Source organism: Columba livia, chromosome 2, assembly GCF_036013475.1.
Source record: "Columba livia isolate bColLiv1 breed racing homer chromosome 2, bColLiv1.pat.W.v2, whole genome shotgun sequence".
Classification (NCBI taxonomy): Eukaryota; Metazoa; Chordata; class Aves; order Columbiformes; family Columbidae; genus Columba; species Columba livia.
Genome location: NC_088603.1, coordinates 92,786,252 through 92,792,251, shown reverse-complemented (window position 1 = coordinate 92,792,251; position 6,000 = coordinate 92,786,252). Strand labels below are relative to the sequence as shown.

The 6,000-nt window shown below is 44.0% G+C and overlaps 1 long non-coding RNA gene across 4 annotated transcripts in view; it reads right to left on the bottom strand.

The window, feature by feature from the left end:
• Nucleotides 1-2,476: 2,476 nt before the first annotated feature.
• The window catches only part of LOC110361443 (uncharacterized), a 66,843-nt gene continuing 63,319 nt past the window's right edge, over nucleotides 2,477-6,000 (bottom strand). For all 4 annotated transcript variants that reach the window (XR_002418069.2, XR_010470364.1, XR_002418066.2 and 1 more), the window contains one exon: nucleotides 2,477-4,115. This is a non-coding gene — a long non-coding RNA (uncharacterized LOC110361443). The remainder of the gene's footprint in view (nucleotides 4,116-6,000) is intronic.

Here is a 6,000-nt window from a genome sequence, read left to right as displayed (position 1 = left end):
CATCTCTCAGAGGTGTGCAGGTTCCCCTAGGACATGTCCCGTTCTGTAGCAGTCCAAAGTCTAGCTTTTATTTAGGCAAAACTCCCACTGACACTCACTCGCAGGGGTACGTTAGAGCATTAGGTCATTAGGGAAGGTATTGCTCACCAGGGTGGCCGTTTCTGTCCCTGCCCCATAGCAAGCAAGACCCACATTTTGCAGTGTGGGAACATTTACTCTGTGGGGACACAAAAGTGCTTGGACATTTTATCCCTCTCACAGCCCAGCAGCAGCACTCAGCAGTGTGGCTGTGTTTTCATCTGACTTGCCAAGGAGCTGCACCGGACTCAGCTGGTTGCAGCATTTTTCTACGAGATCGCTCCTTGGCGTAGCTGAAAGGGTTATGGTTTGGGGCAGGCGAAAGCTGAACAGCTTCAATCAAAACCATTTCTCTAGGGCTTTTTACTTACATACAAGGGGGGTTGCTGATTTCTGCTTTGTGTGCTGAAGTTCGAGTGGCTCCAAACACAGCAACATAAAAAAAAAAAAGATGCAGAGGAGGAAGCCTGTGTGGAATACAAAGGCCATGGAATGAATCTTCCTAGAAACTCCCTTGCAAGTGTCGCTGTATGCTGTGCTTTGAAACCTGCAAGTGGAAATCCAGGCCTCCTGAGGTCAGGGGGAGCTTTGCCTTTGGCTTTGGTGTATCTAGGCTTCTAGGCAAGGTCACCACTTTGCTGTCTTCCATGATCTGCAGCTTGTACACACCTACAAAGTTCCTGTAGGTCACAGTGGCTGCGTGAGGGACCTACATGCCATCCTGAGCAGAGTGGGAGGAATGAGGCAGCAGAAAAGTTGCCAGAAAATGCATCATTGTGGTAAAGTGGGTGAATGTCTGCATTGTTGTGTTTGGCTGCTGCTTCTCCTAGTTGCATCTTGCTGCCTTCATGAATACACCGCTAAATAAATATTAGTTATGCAACCGATCAATAGCTGACCAGCAGAAAAGGTGACATAAATAGAGTCTCCTAGTGGCCTCCCTTCAAAGCAGTTGGCCATCACCTGGGAGAGAAAATTCCTTACCAGTCTGTCTGGGGCTGGTTCATGAAGAAGTCTTCCAGCCCAAAGCATGGCCTCAAGAAAGACCTGGAGCTTTCGAAAATAGCTGTGTTGTATTAATAATGGAGGGAATCACAAAGCTAGAGGCGCAAATACCTTCAGATATGGCATCCGTGGCCTCTTGCAGAAACAGAGCTGCATTCGGAAAGCAAACAAAACATTTTTCTTTTTCTTCCAGCGTTGCCTCTTGCACTTACTCCAGCACGCTATATTTGGTACGGTTGTTTCTGTAGGAGAGCTACTCTCTAACAGCTGTCATCACATAGAAGATGCAAATCTCCTGGGAGTTTAAGGCTGCTTTTATTTAGACCCATGCTTTGTTATGATACCAAGTTTAGCCTCAGCCATACTGCATACTGAAATCCCAGTGTCTGTGGCTGCTCACAGGCTAAAGGTCCACATTTCTTCGGTTTCACTGTATTTCACAGCATCCCTACCCGTGCCAAATTCTGTTCCTTTTAATCCAAATCTTCAACTATAGCTCAGATGTGTGGAGATGGAGAAAAAGGGTACTCTCAAAGATGACATGCAGTGCATGCTGATGGGGACAAGAGAGACCATACAGCTGTCAGCACAGAGAAAAGGAGGCTGGTCTTGGGGCAGTGATGTTTGGGATGGAAGACAGGAAGATCAGTTTAACTTTTTTCACATTCCATATCTGGCTGGTAAAGGTTTAAATGCACATTGATGTTCGCTAGCATGGGTCCTCTTTCTGAGGTGAAGACTTTCTCTCAGAGAAGGTCCTTAAACTTTTTTAGCTTGGGATGACGGCATGTCTTAAAATATAACATAAATACATGCACAGGCGTACATGCCAACTCATACTACCCGTAGGAGATCTCTGTATGGTACTGTGTAATTTTAGTTTTCCATCACAACATCATTTAAATTACGGATTTGCTTAAAAAAGAAAAAGGAAAAAAAAAAAACACCATAACTCATCCAACTTGTGAGTACAGCACCCTGAGTTGTCCTGTTTGTTCATCTTCCATTCAGCTGGAGTTTAGAAGGCATTAACTGATGCAGACCTTTGAATCTGCCCCGTCAGAAACTCTGGCGACTCAGAACATTGTATGCTCTCCATTATTATTCCAAAAATATCGGCTCACACACTCCAAAACTGTTAAAGAAATACTGATTTGATCGTACTCTCCAACATTTTTGCAACTGTCATCTTTTACTGTGAATGTTAATATGCTGAGTGGGACAATGGTGATGTTTGGCTGCTGTAGAGAACAATCTTTTTCTTTGTAAATTCCAGGAACAGCATCTTTCTGCTGCTCTAGCTGTTTCATGTAACAAATAATCTGTGCAATAGGAGAATTTGACTCATAATGCAGATTTGTGTTCTTTATAAGTGGAAAACAACAGCAGACAGTTTTGCCTGTGTGTCAGTGCTTTTATTCCTGTCAGGATTGATACAAATATTTATTGAGGAGAAACGCACAAATCGTCCTGCACAAGAAACCCTGCCTCTGTCGATGAGCCCAAGATTTTGGATGCCTTTCTGGTGTAGCACAGTCCCTCCCCTGTGCAAAGCATCCCTCGTGCAAGTCTACCATGGCATGGCCTAGGTGGGGGCTCTCCCTAGGCATAGACCTTAATTTGGGCACGTACCACCCTCTTCTGCCTCCACTGCAGGGACGGAGGGAGGAAGATGATGGCTTGTCCAGAGGAAAGCAACACATCCCATTAGTACACCTTTTGGTGGGGGTTGGTTCAGGTCTGCAAATCCATTTCAGTGCTGTGTGTTGGATCAAGGAGTCCACAGGTCTAAATCAGGCCAGATGGAAGAATCTGTTGTAACGGGGCTGGAGAGGGTTCAAAGCTGACCATTAAAGCTCTCCATGCAAATAAATGAGTGTGTGTGCATACACCCATGTTCACACAAACACACACGCACACACACAGGCATATATTCCTTAGGCCTTACAGAAGATCAGCCGGCATTTGGGTTATGGCTGGTGGGGCTTGGTAGGAGACCAATTCAAGTCCTTATGACTGAGATTAAAACCATGCATGCTGCAGCTGGAAGAGCCGTTTGGAGAAGCCTGAGTGCTCCCAGAATAGTACCCTTTCCCTAACATAGCTACAAGCAACACACCAAGTTCCAAACGGCTTCTTTTTTTAAGCTTGGATCTAAGGGGGTAGAAGGGGGGCAGGACATGCAATGGAGAGCTGACAATGACAAGCAGGAATTCATTTGAAGGAAAAGAATAAATCTACTAAACTCTTAAAGACTTACAGCATAAAGTCTTGGCAATCTCATCACTTTCCCCCAATCACTCCAAGGAACATGATAATGTCAGGGTTCTGGTCTTTAGGAATAAATAAACAGCACAACATTTCAGGTTACAACATGGCATTTTGTAATCACATAATAATAAATACTACCCTACCTGGATATGTATGAAGTAACTGCTATTTTTTTATATTTTTTTTTAATTCTGGGCTGAAGGGTTGCAGTTGTTCCTGCTTAGTCGTATACCCCAGCTATGTGGTAGCACATGGAAGCCCTAACATTGTGAAAACACCACTATATATTGCAGTAATGTCTCTGTATTGCAATTCTAAGAAATGACCCTAACTATTAGTGTTGCATAGCATAGATTATTGTTTTGTACATCCACAGACATTTAATGCTCCTGTGCTGGTTTTTGGCAGGGATTATTTGTGTGGTTATGGTTTTCACTGCTCCCTGAAGGCTTCACAAGACCTTCCCAAGTTCCAGTGCAGTCTGCTGGGTGCAGTTCAGCATGTCCCAGATCCCCCATGGAAAGCAAGGAAAGATCTTGTGGTTAGACTCAAAAATTTAGTTTTCTTAGGTATCAGATGCTTCCCTACCCTCTAGACAGCTCAGTTCTCTGGCCTTCAGCTCTTGGTTTCCCTGCTGTCTTGGTCATGTGCAGAAAGTAAAATCCAATTACTTCTTGTATGTGGAGAAGACGCAGAGAGTCAGCAGTGGCAGACAGATCCCCGCAGGGCAGAGAGACCCATCCTCTGCAAAACAATGAACCCTGTAGAAATAAAAAAAAAAGAAAAAAACACACACAACTGAAGAGTCCAGAGCCCTGAGTGAGCTGAAGTTGAAAGTTCACATACTTTTGAATCATTGCTTCAGGCTCTCTTCAGAGTCAAAGGGATCTCAGTTTACACGTTGGTTATACGTTTAATCTTGTTTTAGCGGCTGCAATCAAGTCAAAAGTTCTTATTGTTTGGGAGGTTTTTTGAGTGAAAGCTGATGCTGTGTGTGGGGACAAGAGGGTTCCACAGACCTAAAATAATCAGTACCTTGGTGTGAGCTCCACTTTGTTCAGATGCACTGTAGGCCAAAACTTCTTTCATAGTCCTGGGCTACTGTTCTGGATATTCTTCACAGAGGTGTGAGCGCAGACATTTCTGAGGCAAGCTTTGGCATTATCAATCACAGCAGCCCTCGAGCAAGTGATCTGATTTTCAAAGTCATGAAATGAAAGCTGCTGGTGCTTTTTCACCTCTGAAGACCAGTGTGCTCACAGCCTTCTTTGGAAGGAGGCATTTGATATTAGTCACTGTTATGAAAATTGTCCCCTCATTATATTATGAACATGGCTGCAGAAACCTGAGCACTGCTATCGTTTGAAATAAGAAGCAGTGAATATCCACTTATCACTGCTGCACCATGGTCACATTAGTTATAAACACAGGTAATTTACTGTCTTTGATGTCTTTGCATTCATTATGTATTTCTTTGCCTTCTGTGGAAATCAGTATATTTGGGGACCTTGGTGGAAGCAGTGCCATTTGGAATGTATAAAATTGTAGATCTTGCAAAGCAGCCCTCTAACTGTAGAGTTTTGAAAACTTTTCCCTTCCACCAAAACCCAGTTTTGCCAGTTATGGGTCTATGAAACACAAACATTATTCAGTACATGGCAGAGCACATCTTGGAAAACATTTCCAATGCTATTTGTCCACCTTGCAGATGTGTCCACATTCACTTCCTCCACTAACTGAGGAGCCTGAACTTCACTGCCACAAATTAAAGAACAGATACTTTATAGTCAAGCACCCACTTTACGTTGCGTATGCAGTGGTGGAATTCACAAAAAACAGCGCACGCTGCGTGTGAGCCGTCTGTGTCATCTGGCCAGAGGATATTCCCCCATGCAACACATAAACCTCAGAGAAGCCTGGGCTGGGTGGTGGCCACCATGGAAAAACATCTGCATCTGCCAATAGTTTCAGAGAAACTAGTGGATGGCAGAATCAGGCTCTGTGTCTGTAGCCACCTCTTCCCAGGTAGCCTGCACATCAGAAATGTTTTTTTAAAAAAAACAACTGGCAAATGCATTTGAAATACATGCAGAGATTTTTTTTCAGCCTGGCAAGAGCCAGTGTAAGCCATGGAGTGGAACTTCTATGGGCTGCAGAACAAGCTTGTGCAGTTTTCAAAAACCTCTACCCTCTCTTCATAGTCTGATGCCTGATAATGAATGTTTATTAGCCTTTCTACCTCTGAGGTGCCTGTTTCCACCCAGCATGGACAAACTGAATTGACTTCAAGACTCCTGAGCCCCCTGTCAAAAGTCATTGGCAGCAGGTCAGCAGGATCAAACTCTGGTGTGGGATTTCTGGAATGAAACCTGCCACACAAACATCCTTGCCCAGACAAGCAGGATTGCATAAACCTCATTTCTTTATGAATTCAGACTCAAAAACTATTTTATTTTTGCCCTCTTTCTATTATGCATTTCATTCAACTGTGCTTCAATCATGGTTTGCCAGCCTTCCTTGCTCTTCTGAGGCTGGAGAAGTCATAAATACAGCAGCTCCCTTTGAGCGTTAATGCTGGATGCTGTCCATGACTGCTGAGCTGCAATATGCGAGCCAGCGATACCACGAAGTGAGAGCTTATATTCC